Here is a 15,942-nt window from a genome sequence, read left to right as displayed (position 1 = left end):
AGGTGCTTTACAAGTTAGGACTTGTTGGGACTGATGCCTCCTACTACAGTGTTACTGCTTACACGTTTTGCCTTCCACATGTGCTGAACTCCGTTTCTGAAGACCTTTGGACGCTCCAGGTTTTTCACTTACACTTACTACGAGCACTGTTGTTTTAACAGTCCTGCTTCTTTTTTTTTTCTTCAATCGGAAACCGAAATATCTTTGAATGCGTCATAATACAAGTCTAAAGGCAGCAATACATTGTACAATAGTGCGGGAATGGCATTTTCAAAAGTCAGTACTGGCTTAAAAGCTTGGCAGCACAGCGGCTCTAATCAAAGGAGAGTGCGCTGCCGCTCTCATCAAATGAACCAGTGACCCCGGCGCTTAACGTTCAGCGATTTATCCAGTGTTCCTCGGGCTCGGTCGCCATATTCCACACACGCAGTTACTTTTTTTTTTTTTTTTTTCCCTCCACCCAGCTCCCCTCCCTCGAGCGGACCCCAAAACGGCCAGTTGGCGCCTCTCGCGAGATATCCCGCAGTCCGTGCGGGTCGCCTCCTTCCTTCCCCCCCCACTGGCCGCGGGAGCTCAGCGAGTTCCCGCGAGAAGAGGTTGCCCCGGCTGCCCCGTAGCTATAGCAGCGCTGGCCGCTGCGGTGAGAGCCCCCGAAGAGGAGCAAGAAGATGCGCAAGGCTGCAACTGCTGCAGCAGCAGCACGGAAAAGCTGGTGAGTCTGGAACACAATTATAAACTAACTTCTTCCGCTGCTGAAACTATTTCACTCCCACTCGTTTTCTTTTGTATTTTGTAGAAGAATAAATCACAGTGTGCATTGCCTTGGTAAACGGTTCCTCCCCCCCCCCTCCTCCTCCTTACTCTTCCACCTTATAGCTGAAGTTGAGGGCAAGTAAAAGAAATGGGAGTAATTCTGGGGAAGTTTCCTTCCCTTAGGCAAGTTGCCTTTCTTTCAGTCTCTTTTTGGGCTTGCAGAGCAGGGCACCGCTACTTCCCAGGTTAAAAGGCGTTTGCTTGCAGTAGTGCGAGCGAGTCCCTTACAACGGATGAAAGTGATCAGTCCTGGAAAATGGCTGCAGGGATACTGATTATGTTGTGTGAATTTATGGGAGGCTGCAGTGTGAGTTCGTGTTTTGAAGTCCTACGTTTCAGTCTCTTAAGAGAAACAGAAAAGGATGGCTACACACCCCCTTCATCTAGTGCTGTAGAGATACTTGCTGCTATACAAAGATGTGCTGTCTCTTTTGGTACACGCAGATGTGTATATTCTTATAGGACCTACATGACTTGGAAATATGTGATCTTGAATACTGTGTACATGTACAGATTGTGTCTGATCTGGAAGTAAATACTAAGCATTACTTAGGAGCTTCCAGGAAATAGTGTGGTAACCCTTAGCAAGATCCATCTGCCATCTAAATAATACTGTACTTACAACAGCCAGTATAGGCCATGTATGCCAAGTAGAATGAAAATCCAAATCACATTAATGTGTTTAAAAAATGCTTACTGGCTGCTGGTACTCAACTCTACATGTTCTGACTGCTCAGTATATACTGTACATGTGCCATTCTGGCAAATGCTAATATTTTGTGTTATTGCTGTCTGTTAGACTTTGAGATAAATATCACTTTTGAAAATGATAGCCAAAAAGAGCAATGAGTGGTATTTATTATTTCTAAACTATGGATGGAAATATTAGTGGTTCTGTCAGTTTACTTTAGAATGCAAAATTAGTAGTCAAAATACATTTTAACTATGAAAAAAATTGTGAATGAATAAAAATGCACATTTGGGCTGGCCTGATGGAGCATCTGCTGTGTGGGAGACCCAAGTTCAATTCCCAAACTGGGCTTCTGAGCTAGTGCTGTAAGCAGAAGTTGTGTCTGCTAGTGGGTAAACAGGACTTGAGTATTGGTTTGCCAAGAAAGCTTGCTTAAATCTCACAGAGGAATTTGAGAGTTGAAATACTACTATGGGCCTCATTTTCAAAGCACTTTACCGCGTGCGATAAATTCGCGAATCGCGTTAACAGCTGTTAACGCGATTCGCGAATGCAAATTAGTCATTTGGTATTCAGGGGGCGGAGCATATGTAAAGCGGGAACCTGTGTATCGTGTGCGGCGAAACAACCGCAGTGTTAGCGCGGCTGCTATCGCGGATTTTAACTACAACTCCAACTTCGCGTTATGGACTGCGCTATGGGCCAGAAAAGGATTATCGCCATCCACGGTAGTCCCGGACAGCCTGTTGCAGGCTCCTGGAGAGAGAGAGACAGACAGAGACAGACAGACAGACAGACAGACTATAGTGCCTATGCCCTACATAGGTATTTGAATCCCTATGGGAGGGGTACCTACTAACTCGGGGTGGGGATTAGGTATGAGCGTCGGGGGTTGGGGGCCACTTTTGCATTCCACATGAGACCTACGGACAGAACAGTGGTCTCTAGTGCAGATTTGCTGGCCGTCGGAGTGAGGACGCTCACACCAAGAAGTGGTTTGGGCAACGTTCTCTCTACCTAGCTTGATGGACACTCTACCTGGGCAACAACATGCTATGTGGAGAGAATGTTGGCCAAATCTCCGCGAATGGCGAAAACATCGCCGCACACGATGTTTCCCCACTGCACGAAAGAAGCCTCATTTGCATTGGTAACGCCCCCTAATGCGTTACCAATGCGATATTGGAAAATAAGGCCCTATGTTTGTAATTCATGTGATGGAATTAGTTTGAGAACTTGAATTAATTTTATGTGTGTACCACGAGTGTATATTAGAATGTTGGGAAAGTATAGTGAGAACTTGAATTGATCCTATGTTTAGTTAAGGTTTAATTTTAATTCTGAGTGTATATTTGTGTGTTGGGAAAGTAATTTTTAGAGTTTGCAAAAGTCATTTATTTGCTCTGAGAAGGTGTGAGAGCTGGTTCTTGGATAAGTAATCACTAGTGTCTCATTCCCACCCAACATAGTCACATTTTTTGATATATACAGCGCTGAGAAAAACATTGATCTCTCTAGGATGCTTTATATTTCAGTACAATTTTACTCAAAGCATGATTAGATCCTGATATGAGAGAGAGAAACCCCATTGGAATAACAGACAAAAAAGGTACATTTTGATTATTTATTCAACAAGAAGTTTTCTTGTGTGAAAAAGTATGTGACCCCCTTCATTCAATAACTGGTTGCACCTCTTTGAGCAGCAATAACTTCAACTAATTGTTTCTTGTAATTATTACAAGTCTCTCATAATCGCCCTGAGGAATTTTGGCCCATTTTTCAATACAGAATTGTTTCAACTCTGTGACATTTGAGGACATTCCTGAATGAACAGCTTGCTTCAGGTCTTGTCATATTATTTCAGTAGAGTTTAAATTGGAGCTTTGGCTTGGCCAGACCAAAACACAAGATTTCTTCTTCAGCCGTGCTGTAGTAGATATATTTGAGTGTTGAGGGTCATTGTCTTGCTACGTGACCCACTTTCGGCTCAGCTTTAACTGATGGACAGATGGCATGACATCAGAGTGTACCAAGAGTCTCCAGTGCCCATGCATTTGTGTTGCCTCCCCTCTGTGCTCCCTGACCTCCCCCCATTCTCCTTGTAGAAATTATTGCAGTCACAAAGTTATACTAATACAAACCCCAGAGAAGAAAATAACTGATAAGACTGTTGTGAGCTTCCTTTGGGTCAAAAGCTTCCCTGCTTGCAGACATGCTGCAATAGAGTTTCCTTTGCGGTACTGCAAGCAAACAAAAACAGCTTTGGATAAAGAATGAGATGAGGCTGCGATGTAAAACTTCTGATTTTCAGTCATCTTGGGCTTGTAGTGGATTAGTAGAGAGGAGGAGGGAACACACACACTCTCACACTCCTCTCTCTCTCTCTCTCTCTCTCACACACTCTCTCACACACTCTCACACTCTTACCCCTCTCTCCTTCCCACTCATTTCACCCCTCCCTTTACCTCAACTTTATCAATGTGTTCCTCACCTCTCTCCCACTCGTCCCTTTCTTTCCCTCACTCATAATATAAGAACATAAATGCCGTGGTGGATCAGACCATGGTCCTTCGAGCCTAGCATCCTGTCTCTGACAGTGGCCAATCCAGGTTGCAAGTACCTGGCAGATTCATAAAGCAGACAATCTGGACACATTCAGTCTCTCTCTCTCTCTCTCTCTCTCTCTCTCTCTCTCTCTCTCTCTCTCTCTCTCTCTGTGCGCTTCCTGCCCTCCTTATTCCCAATAGTCACATACATTCTCTCAATCCCCCTCATTTCCAGCAGTCACTCTCTTTATCCCCCTCATCCCCAGCACTGACTCTCTTGAACCCCCTAATCCCCAGCAGCGAATCTCTTTCAATCTCACTCTTCCAAGTAGTTACACTTTCTATTCCCCTCATCTCCAGCAGTCACTAATCTGTTTTATCCCCACAATTTACTCCTCCTCGTCATTCCCATCCTCAGCAACATCCCCAACCCCAGAAGTCACACACTTTCCTCTCTTGCATCTGTAGCAATCCCTTCATCCCTCCCCTCCCCTGTCTCAGTAGTTAGTCTTTCAGTTCTAGCAGATGTTTAGGAATAGTAAATCAAATAAGCAAAAATGACCAGAAGAATTGCCAGGTAAAATTAGAAAAAGGTGATCCCCACTTATGTGAATGGCACAGATCATACATCCCTCATCTAAAAATGCCTCTGTATTATTAAGGAACAATCATATCTGTAATGGTCTACAAATCAGAACATGAGGCCTGGTGTCATCAAAGAACCTAATCAGAGCTCCCAGAGCCTTTTTTTAAATCATGAAATGCTTACACATCCATTGTTCTCAAACTAAAAAACGTGCATATAACTAATGTTTTGCAATTACCATGTATTTACAAGAATATAATGTGTGCAGACAGATACAAAGAAGATGGCTCTCATAATTCAACTGCGGCAGTGAAAAACTACATATTGGTGACATTGCTGCAAACTTCCATTTGTGAATTAAGTATTTTTTTTCATTGCTGCAGTTGAATTAAGAGAGCTTGTCAAAGCAAACAGCAGCTGAAATCCAATGATAGTAGGACTTCTGTAAATGCATGCATGCATACCAAGTCACCCAAATTAGCAACCAATTTCACATTTACAGGCAGGAAATACCAACAAAGCACTTCACCTCCAGATCACATCCAGGTTTAGGTGTCTGCATAAACTTTTCTCTATACTAATGCAGCCAGCAGACACTGCCTCGTCTACTTTCGAAAGAGCAGTGCTTATGCTTTTCCGTTTGCTTGTCATTCACTACCAGCCAAGAGCCATATGAATTTTCCTCCCCCCCCCCCCCCCCCCTGGGTCATCCTCATCACTTGGCCAGCTGGGTGTGGGAAGCCCACTGGCTGGTCATCTTGCCTAGTGCAGACATCCAGTGCCGCGGCGGCACTGGATGTCGGTACAGGGCCTCTTCTCGCTGCCAGGGGTGGGAACCCTGTGAGCGCATCACTGCATGGCACTACCTTGTGGGATCTCTTCTCACTGGGGAGAGGTGGGAACCCTGCCAGTGTGCAAGGCTAGTACTAGCTCTTTTGCTGCCCTGTGGGAAGAATTGCTGTGCAGGCCCCTCCTCATTCTGGTATTTTTATGTTTAATTTGTACTCTTTTTCAATCAGGGCCAAAGTAAGGGTATTAGGCACTCTAAGTGAATCTTACAGACTCCCCCCCCCCCCCACATCCCACTCTATACATAATTTAAAATTATTACTTGTAATAGATTTTACCTGAAAAAGAACACTCAAACTACAGTCTTTTGAAGTAAAAATATTGCAACAGCATGTATATTATGTTTACATGCACTGCTGTAGTATCAACCAGAAAACCCTGCATAAAAGCCAAAAAGACATTTGGAACACATATGGTATTAGGACTATTATAATGCATGTTGGATGTGGGCTTGGTCTTCAGAAAGCCATGAGCGAACTAAATTACAATTATGATATAATAAACCTTCCATTGCAAAACAGCACTGATAACTAGTGCTCAAAACAGTTTCAACCCGACCTTTGAAAAGGTGACCCTGCAAACATTTTACCAGGCCCTAAAACACCAGTACATCTCCTATAAGTAAAACAGAACAAGTCAAACTGCTATATATCCCTACATAGAAATAACACACATGCCCTAGAAAGACAGACCCTCACCAAATATAAAATAAAGTGTTTGAATAAAGCATAAATGGAAAAGTGCAGACAAAAACTGAACTAGAAACTGCAAAAAGTCAGACTCTGTATGTAGTGTACCATTGGAAAAACAGAAACATCACCATTTCTCAGAATCATCAAACAATAATATCAAGAAATATAAAATTGCAATCATAATAATAAAACCATACTAATAAAAAGATTGTTCTCAATTCTTTTATACCACTAAAGCAGAAAAACAAATCTGATCAAAGCAGTGGACAATACAGTAAAAACAAGATAAAATAAAATCAAATCATCTTATTCAGCAGTTATTTAAAAAGAATCCACAAACCCATAAATATTTCAAAAGAGCTGATGGATAGAACACTGTCTCATTTTTTTTTTAAATTTCCGAAACACCAATAAAATATTTCAAAACAACATAGACATCAAATAACAGCCAATTTAATTAAAATCAGTAAGAATAAAAAAAAATCACTCTCTCAATACCAAGGGAACTTTTGACAGCGAGTCATCTTGAGATTGTCGTAGATTAGTGGGAGGGGAAAGGAGGTGCACAAACATTCTCGTCTCTCATATACACGCACCTTCATCCTCCTGCCCATACAGACACAAACACTATTTCAAAATTCCATGCTCAAAAACACACACATACATGCTGGTTCTCTCCCTCTCTCTTAGGCGGACACATAAACTCAGGTTCTCTCTCTCTCTCTCGCCCACACAACCTAGGCTCTCTGTCTCTCAGGCCCGCGCACACACACAGGCGCTCTCTCCCTCTCTCTCAGGCGCACATACAAACATAGGTTTTTTCTCTCTCTCTCAAGCATGCACGCACAAACACTGGCTCCCTGTCTCTCAGACATGCGCGCGCACCCCCCCCCCCCCCCCCGCCCCCTCTCTCTGACACGCGTGCGTGCACACCCCCCCCCCGGCTCCCTCTCTCTGACACGAGTGCGTGCACACCCTCGGCTCCCTCTCTGACACGCGTGCGTGCACCCCCCCGGCTCCCTCTCTGACACGCGTGCGTGCACCCCCCCCGGCTCCCTCTCTCTGACACACGTGCGTGCACACCCCCCCCGGCTCCCTCTCTCTGACACACGCCTGTGCGCACACGCACCCCCTGGCTCCCTCCGTCTCAGGCTCACACACACACGCACCCACTGGCTCCCTCCCTCTCAGGCAGGCACACACACACGCATCCACTGGCTCCCTCCCTCTCAGGCAGGCACACACACACACACACACACACACACACACACACACGCATCCACTGGCTCCCTCCCTCTCAGGCTCACGTGTACACACACACACGCACCCACCCACCCACCCACTGGCTCCCTCCCTCTCAGGCTCATGTACACACACACTTACTCTTTAGTTTGTCAATCTGGCCTACTACATCTTCCAGGTTCACAGTGATTTGGTTCAGTTCGTCTGACTCATCACCCCTGAAAACCATCTCCGGAACTGGTATCTCCCCAACATCCTCATTAGTAAACACGGACGTAAAGAATTCATTTAGTCTTCCTGCTGTGACCATGCTATCCTACAACAAAGTATGAGTTGAATGAAAAAATACTTGCTCCAATTTTTTAAAAATCTGCTACTTACTAGTTTGGAGTGTTTCCTAGTCCTATCTAACATAAGAACGTGCATTACTGGGTCAGACCAAGGTTCCATCAAGCCCAGCATCCTGTTTCCAACAGTGGCCAATCCAGGCCACAAGAACCTGGCAATTACCCAAAAACTAAGTCTATTCCATGTTACCGTTGCTAGTAATAGCAGTGGTTATTTTCTAAGTCAACTTAATTAATTGCAGGTAATGGACTTCTCCAAGAACTTATCCAATTCTTTTTTTTTAAACACAGCTATACTAACTGCACTAACCACATCCTCTGGCAACAAATTCCAGAGTTTAATTGTGTGGTGAGTGAAAAAGAACTTTCTCCGATTTAGTTTTAAATGTGCCACATGCTAACTTCATGGAGTGCCCCCTAATCTTTCTATTATCTGAAAGAGTAAATAACCAATTTGCATCTACTTGTTCTAGACCTCTCATGATTTTACACACCTCTATCATATCCCACCTCAGCAGTCTCTTCTCCAAGCTGAAAAGTCCCAACCTCTTTAGTCTTTCTTCATAGGGGAACTGTTCCATTCCCCTTATCATTTTGGTAGCCCTTCTCTGTACCTTCTCCATCGCAATTATATCTTTTTTGAGATGCGGCGACCAGAATTGTACGCAGTATTCAAGGTGCGGTCTCAACATGGAGCAATACAAAGGCATTATGACATTTTCCGTTTTATTGACCATTCCCTTTCTAATAATTCCCAACATTCTGTTTGCTTTTTTGACTGCCGCAGCACAACGAACCGACAATTTCAATGTATTATCCATTATGACGCCTAGATCTCTTTCTTGGTTGGTAGCTCCTAATATGGAACCTAACATTGTGTATCTATAGCATGGGTTATTTTTCCCTATATGCATCACCTTGCACTTATCCACATTAAATTTCATCTGCCATTTGGATGCCCAATTTTCCAGTCTCACAAAGTCTTCCTGCAATTTATCACAATCTGCTTGTGATTTAACTACTCTGAACAATTTTGTATCATCTGCAAATTTGATTATCTCACTCGTCATATTTCTTTCCAGATCATTTATAAATATATTGAAAAGTAAGGGTCCCAATACAGATCCCTGAGGCACTCCACTGCCCACTCCCTTCCACTGAGAAAATTTTCCATTTAATCCTACTCTCTGTTTCTTGTCTTTTAGCCAGTTTGTAATCCACGAAAGGACATAACCTTCTATCCCATGACTTTTTACTTTTCCTAGAAGCCTCTCATGAGGAACTTTGTCAAATCCTTCTGAAAATCCAAGTACACTACATCTACCGGTTCACTTTTATCCACTTGTTTATTAACTCCTTCAAAATGTGAAGCAGATTTGTGAGGCAAGACTTGTCTTGGGTAAAGCCATGCTGACCTTGTTCCATTAAACCATGTCTTTCTATATGTTCTGTGATTTTGATGTTTAGAACACTTTCCACTATTTTTCCTGGCACTGAAGTCAGGCTAACCGGTCTGTAGTTTCCCGGATCGCCCCTGGAGCCCTTTTTAAATATTGGGGTTACATTAGCTATCCGCCAGTCTTCAGGTGCAATGGATGATTTTAATAATAGGTTACAAGTTTTTACTAATACGAGTGAAATTTCATTTTTGAGTTCCTTCAGAACTCTGGGGTGTATGCCATCCGGTCCAGGTGATTTACTACTCTTCAGTTTGTCAATCAGGTCTACCAGATCTTCTAGGTTCACCGTGATTTGGTTCAGTCCATCTGAATCATTACCCATGAAAACCTTCTCCAGTATGGGTACCTCCCCAACATCCTCTTCAGTAAACACCGAAGCAAAGAAATTTAATCTTTCCACGATGGCCTTATCTTCTCTAAGTGCCCCTTTAACCCGTCGATCATCTAATGGTCCATCTGACTCCCTCACAGGCTTTCTGCTTCAGATATATTTAAAAAATGTTTTTACTGTGCGTTTTTGCCTCTATAGTCAACTTCTTTTCAAATTCTCTCTTAGCCTGTCTTATCAGTGTCTTACATTTAACTTGCCAACGCTTATGCATTAACCTATTTTCTTCTGTTGGATCCTTCTTCCAATTTTTGAATGAAGATCTTTTGGCTAAAATAGCTTCTGAAAGAGAAAATAGCTGTTCCCTATTGATCTCTTCTACCCACAGTCATGATTTTATAAACCTCTGTCAATATCCCCTCACAGTCTCTTCTCAAAGCTGAAGAGCTCCAACCTGTTTAACCCTCTCTTCATGGTAAAGCCATTCCATTCTTGTTACCATTTTGGTTGCCTCTCCCTGTACCGTTTTATAATTCCATTAGGTCTGTTTTCAGATGGATCAACCAGAGCTATATGTGATTCTCAAGATACAGTCACAGCATAGATCTCCACAGAGACAGTTTTATTCTCCATTCTTTTTCAAATAATTCCTAACATTCTCTTTGCTTTTTTGAATGCCACTGCACATGGAGGATTTCAATATATTGTTCATAAGGACTCCAAGATCTTTTCCTGGGTGGTTGCTCCTAATACGAAACTCAGCATTGCGTTGCTACAGTAAGGATTTTTTTCCTATTTGCTTCACTTTGCAGTTTAAATTTCATCAACCATTTAGATGCCTAGTCCCCTAGTATTGCAACATCCTTCTGCAGTTCCTCATTGTTTACTTGTGTTTAACTACTTTGAATATTTTAGTGTCATCTGCAAATCTGATCACTTTTATTCATTGTTCCCTTTTTTGAGATCAACTGTCCCACTACAGTTCCCAGTAGCATTCCACGTTTTACCTTTTTCCATTGTGAAAACTGACCACTTAATCCTGCTCTCTGTTCCTATCTTTTAACAAGTTACCTGTCTCATAGTAAGACATCGCCTTCTGTCCCATGGCTTTTTAGTTTTCCAAGGAGTCTTTCATGAAGGACTGTATTAAATACCGTCAGAAAATCCAAATACACCTTATCTATCTCCTCACTTTTATCCACATTTATTCATACATTCAAAGAATTCTAATAGATTGGTAAGGCATTACTTTTCTTTGCTAATTCCATGTGGTCTTTTCCTTACTAAATCATGTCTATCCATTTAACCAGTAATTTTGTTATGAATTATACCTTCCATTATTTCAACCCCCATCTTCATTTACACCATTGTTAACTATCTCCACTATCGTTAGCCATTATTAATTAATAACCTGTCCTTTCTCTTCCATCCTCGCCAAGTTCTAGTCACCCTGTTACATGTAACTGCCTTTTCCACACCACTGTTCTAGTTTGTTTATTATGCACTCCTGTTTTATGTGAACCAGCATGAGGTGACTGCGGTCTCGAATGCCGGTATATAAAAAAACCGAAATAAATAAATAAATTATTACATCTGGCACTGATGTCAGGCTCTGTAGTTACCTGGGTCACTCCTGGAACCCTTTTTGAAAATTGATGTTACATTTGCTACTCTCCAGTTCTCAGGCATGGAGGCAAATTTGAATGCTAAATATAATAATAATTTTTTCTTTCTCTCTCACCCTCCTCACAGTTCAAGGCAAATTACAAAATAAACATTGATAAAATAAACATCAAATATATAAAAACAACAAAATAAATGTACCACAAATCTTTCTTTAATTACTACTATTACTACTTCTACTACTTAACATTTCTGTAGTGTTTCACAACATATGCAGCGCTGCACAAATATACAGAAAGACAGACCCTGCTCAAAACAGCTTATAATCTAAAAAGACAAACATACAGGACAAGAGACATAAAGCAAGACAAATGCCTGGGTAAACAGATATATTTTTAGCTGTTTTATAAATTGTCTGAATACATGAGAGAACTTTCAAGTTCTCTCATGAACTTGAAAGTGCCAAAACTCATCTTCATTCAGTCAGATGGCACCAAGTTTCAAGGAGGAGGACCTCAAGCAGACCCTAGCTGCTAAATGATAGTGACCGCTGTGGTTGATATATTTTTAATGCTGAACAGATACACAAAGGGGCTGCTCATTAAGGAGGTAATTTTCAAAGAAGTGTTATGAGTAAATGTAACATACTATTGTAGCAATTTTCAAAATCCATTTACTTGCATAAAGTGCACTTATGCGAGTAAATCCTATGGACAATTCAGTGGCATATATTATAGCAATTTTTAAAAGCCCATTTACTCTAAGTGCATTTACATGTGTATATGCTTTTAAAAATCTGAGCCCTAGCGCTTTATAGATGGTCAAGACTATTTTTAAACTTTATCTGACAAATAATTGGGGGCCATTAATCACTTGGTTTTATTAACATTTAACACCAACTTATTGCAACCCATTCATTCCTCTGCTGCAGATAAGCAGAATGATACTGTTTCTAATGCATCCGGCCATGTATTTGTTCATGGAATAAATATCTGTGTGTCATCAGCTTAGACATGAGTTTACCCCAAGTTTAGCAAGGATCTTACATATTGGGGCCAAGTATATATTAATGCGACTAAAAGTGCCAAGCCTTGGAGTACTCCAGTTTCTATTTTAGACCACTGTGATGCTTGAGCAGCAAATCATACTTAATATTTTTCTGAGTTCCAGAAAAGAGCTGAACTTTGCCAAGATGGTGCCCTTAATACCCGGATTGGCTAAACGGGCCTATAATACTGAGTAATTGTGCGACTATACTGCTGAGATATTGAAGGCAATTAAGATGTAGTCCATACCCTGATCAAATCCCCTCCGGATTATTTCAAGGGTTGAAAAACATAGTACTTCAGAATTGTGACATTTTCGGAATCTGAATGACGACAATCTAGCATGGGATGATCATTAAAATACTTTGTCAGTTATTTTAACATGGCAGATTCAATACATTTAAGGCCCGATTTTTAAAAGGCCTACATGTAAAAAATGGGGGATACGCGCGTGGCTGGGCCTGTTCTAAAACACAAGCAGCTCGAGCAAGGCCCAGCCATGCGCGTATCTCCTGTTGCATGCAGAAGTGCCAGGCCCTGCAAATCAGGGCATCTTTGAAAATCCGGCCTTTAGATAGCAAGGTGAATGATGAACTTGGCCTGTAATTTCCAACATTATCAGAGTCTAAGATTACAGATTACCAGTCAGTAGTAAGTCTGAAATTTCATTTTTGAAATTTTGAAAGAACTCGGGTGAATAGCATCAGGTCCCAGCAATTTGTTACTATTTAATTTGTCAATATGCTCGAGTACCTCTTCCAGATTTACATTTATTTGATTCAGTTCTTCTGAAAGAATGGTTCAGACATGTCTCTCTTCAGTAACAACCAAAGCAAAGAATTTCAATCCTTCACTCATCTAATGGCCCAACTGACTCCCTCGCAGGTTTCTCATTTTTAATGTATTTAAAGTTTTTATTATTAGCTATTGCCTCTTGGGTAAGCCTCTCCTCAAATTTTCTCTTGGCCTGCTTTATTAATATTTTACATCTAATTTGGCAGTGCTTATGTACTTTCCTATTTTTCTCATTGGGTCTTGCTTTCCATTTTTGGCTTTGATGGCCTCTCTTACAGCACCATTTAGCCATGCTGGCAGATGCTTTTTTTTTTTTAATTTCTTTTTAATTTGTGAAATACCATTTGCCCTGGTTTTCAAGATGGTGATTTTAAATAGTCTCCGTGCCTCATGCAGACTTCTAAATCCTTTTAATTGTTCCTTTGTTTCCTTCTAATTTCCTCATTTTTTCATATTTCCCCTTTTTAATGTTATATTAGTGCAGTAGTTTTATTTTCCCTCAGTAATTATCCTAAATGTGATTGCAGTCTGTGGCCCATTGTCTGTCATAAGTATGGGAACACAGGTAGAACTTCACAAACCTTCTTTTTCACTATTCAGAAAATCAAATTGTCTAATTAGAAACTAAGCAAATACAACTTAAAAGCAATAGAAAAGGCATACACATGCTACTCAGAGATCTCAATTTGAAAAAAAAAAACCAACCCAACAAAGACTGCAGTAGAGATGCTTTTCTGCCAGGGCTGGATGGAAAAGCTATAATAAACACTATAAGTTCTTGCACAGACAGACCCCACCATCAGCAAAAAAAAAAAAAAAAAAAAAAGCACTGACATTTAGGAGTGTCTTCTAACATCTATATTTTACAAAAAGGCAAAGGAATTATAATCAATTTTATAAAAGAAAAATTAACAACTTGCAGAATATTAAGGCCCATATGTACCAAGTATTTTCCCCACAGACACAAAATGGGAGCAAACTATTAGTACATATAACCCTAAATGTTGAAAGTCTAGCTACTACTAAACTTTCATAAAAACTCTACTTCTCAGAAGATGAAGCCATGTTCAGGACAATCCTCAAACCTTATTGAGGGGCCAATGTAATAAGGTGCGCTAAAGCTGCCACGGGTTTGTACGCACCTGTACACGTGTTTGTATGCGCTTTTTCCCCACGCAGAGCCCTATACGGGGATGTAATAAGGGTTTTGTGTGCGGGAAAAAAAGCGCGTACGAATGCGCATACAGACCCGCAGATTTTCCTGCGAATGCATGCTAATGGCATGCAAAGGAGGCGATTAGATAATTATAGGCAATGCAAGGAGCAGCGCTAATGCTAGTACTGGTTTTTTAATGCGGGTGTTTTACCGCACTTATGTCGGCGTCCGAGTGTCCTGAAAACCACCTAGCTGAGTGCCTATCTCAGCGTCTGAGTGGCTGGCTTAGTTAGGCACTTTTCTGGGCATTGGAAAGGCCAGCTTAGGTAGGTGCTTCCCTAGGCGCTTTTCTCGATGTCCAAGCTGCCAGATTTGCGAACAGCTGAACACCTAACTCTGTGCCCGAGTGGCCAGGTTGGTAATTAGCTAGGCACCTTTCTGGGAGTCCAATTATATAGATTCGCACCAAGCTCAGCGCTTGAGTGGCAACATTTGTTAGATGCCTTTCTGGGCGCCAGAGTGTCCATATTCTCTCCCGGCTGAGTGCCTAAGTCGGCACCTGAGCATCCAGATTGGTGCCCAACTGAGCCCCTATCTCGTTGCTATGGCAGTGTGAATTAGCATCCATGAAAATATCTGCTATGTATTCTGCAGCACATTTATTTGAAATATTAAAAATACTTTCCAGGGTCATACTTTAACTTAATAGGGAGACCCGTTCACTCACTCGCTTTTATGCTAGTCTTTTATTTTTAAATTCCGTGTTTATTAAAAGGAGAAAAAAAGGGGCTTATAGCTGCAGGAATTATTTATTTATTTTATTTAGAATTTTATATTTCGCTTTTTCGCACTTTTTTCAGTATATCAAAGCGGATTACATTCAGGTTCTGTAGGTATTTACCTATCCCCAGAGGGCTTACAATTTTATGTATTCTCTCTCTCTCTATCCCTCCCCCATCCACCCCTAGGGTATTTTCTTCTGAAATAGTTCTTCCAACGACTGAGGTTAAGTGGAAAATATAAGACCCAAATACCAATCAAATTGTATATCAGTCACTTATTAGCTGAATGTCTTTTTTTCAGTGTAACAATTGTGGTGGCCCAAGGCCTTCAATTCGGAGACTTATATGCTTTCCACTGTCTGCAATGAAAAAGAAGCAGATTTCATCTAGAAGAGGAATTGTCTAGGTTAATAGCACGTCCAAAACGCGCGTCCAACCCCCCCTGAACCTAATAGCGCCCGCAACATGCAAATGCATGTTGATGGCCCTATTAGGTATTCCCATGCAATTCAGAAAGCAAAATGTGCAGCCAAGCCGCACATCTTACTTTAAGAAATTAGCGCCTACCCAAAGGTAGGTGCTAATTTCTCCGGGCACCGGGAAAGTGCACAGAAAAGCAGTAAAAACTGCTTTTCTGTGCACCCTCAGACTTAAAATCATGGTGATATTAAGTCGGAGGTCCCGAAAGTTGACTTAGATAATAACCATCGCTATTACTAGCAACAGTAGCATAGGATAGACTTAGTTTTTGGGTACTTGCCAGGTTCTTATGGCCTGGATTGGCTACTGTTGGAAACAGGATACTGGGCTTGGTGGACCCTTTGTCTGACCCAGTATGGCATGTTCTTATGTTCTTAAACAATGAAAACCCTAACTGTGAAAAGGCAACACTATAAATATAACAACTGGCCCTAAAACATGTGTACACCTCCTATTAGGAAAGCAGATAAAGTCAGACCGTTATCGATTCCCACCCAGAAACCTCA

At 41.5% G+C, this 15,942-nt stretch overlaps 1 protein-coding gene across 8 annotated transcripts in view; it reads left to right on the top strand.

Moving 5' to 3' along the window:
• Positions 1-452: 452 nt before the first annotated feature.
• USP54 (ubiquitin specific peptidase 54) overlaps positions 453-15,942 on the top strand; it is a 533,711-nt gene continuing 518,221 nt past the window's right edge. For 3 of the 8 annotated variants that reach the window (XM_029608959.1, XM_029608954.1, XM_029608952.1), the window contains exon 1: positions 466-712. The gene's annotated coding sequence lies outside the window, so the exon portion shown is untranslated. Of the gene's footprint in view, positions 713-15,942 lie in introns of all 8 variants that reach the window. The other 5 variants (XM_029608966.1, XM_029608967.1, XM_029608960.1 and 2 more) reach the window with 4 other exon arrangements.

This window comes from Rhinatrema bivittatum, chromosome 7 (genome assembly GCF_901001135.1).
Source record: "Rhinatrema bivittatum chromosome 7, aRhiBiv1.1, whole genome shotgun sequence".
NCBI classification, from domain to species: Eukaryota; Metazoa; Chordata; class Amphibia; order Gymnophiona; family Rhinatrematidae; genus Rhinatrema; species Rhinatrema bivittatum.
This window is presented reverse-complemented; position numbering and strand designations above follow the sequence as displayed.